Source organism: Frieseomelitta varia, unplaced genomic scaffold (genome assembly GCF_011392965.1).
Source record: "Frieseomelitta varia isolate USP_RPSP 00005682 unplaced genomic scaffold, Fvar_1.2 scaffold_354, whole genome shotgun sequence".
Lineage (NCBI taxonomy): Eukaryota > Metazoa > Arthropoda > Insecta > Hymenoptera > Apidae > Frieseomelitta > Frieseomelitta varia.
Genome location: NW_025110095.1, coordinates 359,383 through 359,807, shown reverse-complemented (window position 1 = coordinate 359,807; position 425 = coordinate 359,383).

The following is a 425-nucleotide window of genomic DNA, read 5'->3' as shown; positions in this document are numbered from 1 at the left end:
AGAAATACAAAGCATTATCCAGAAATCTCGGTGTAAAAATCTCGGTGAAAGAGACATGCTAGTTTTTACTAGAAGCATTTTGCAGAAACAAGGCGCCAGTAAGAAAGGTATTCAATTGTTCAAAAATGTTCAAAGCAGGGAATGAAAAAAGTTAAGGAAAACTTTTAAATTGGTTCTATTTGAAACATGGAACTTTTTCGAAAAATGTTCTCTTACGAGTTATGAGTCCCGATGTGAGAACGGGGTAAATATATGTTTTCAAAAATAAACTTTCGAACAGAATAGAACTTGCGAAATGTAAAAATAAAAATTTTTCTAGAAGGAACAGACAATTTGTTCGTCAGTATTAAAAAGTACTCATCTCGATATTTGTAGCAAATACTGACACTGAATGCTATTCAATAAATATAGAGATGGATTTTTAA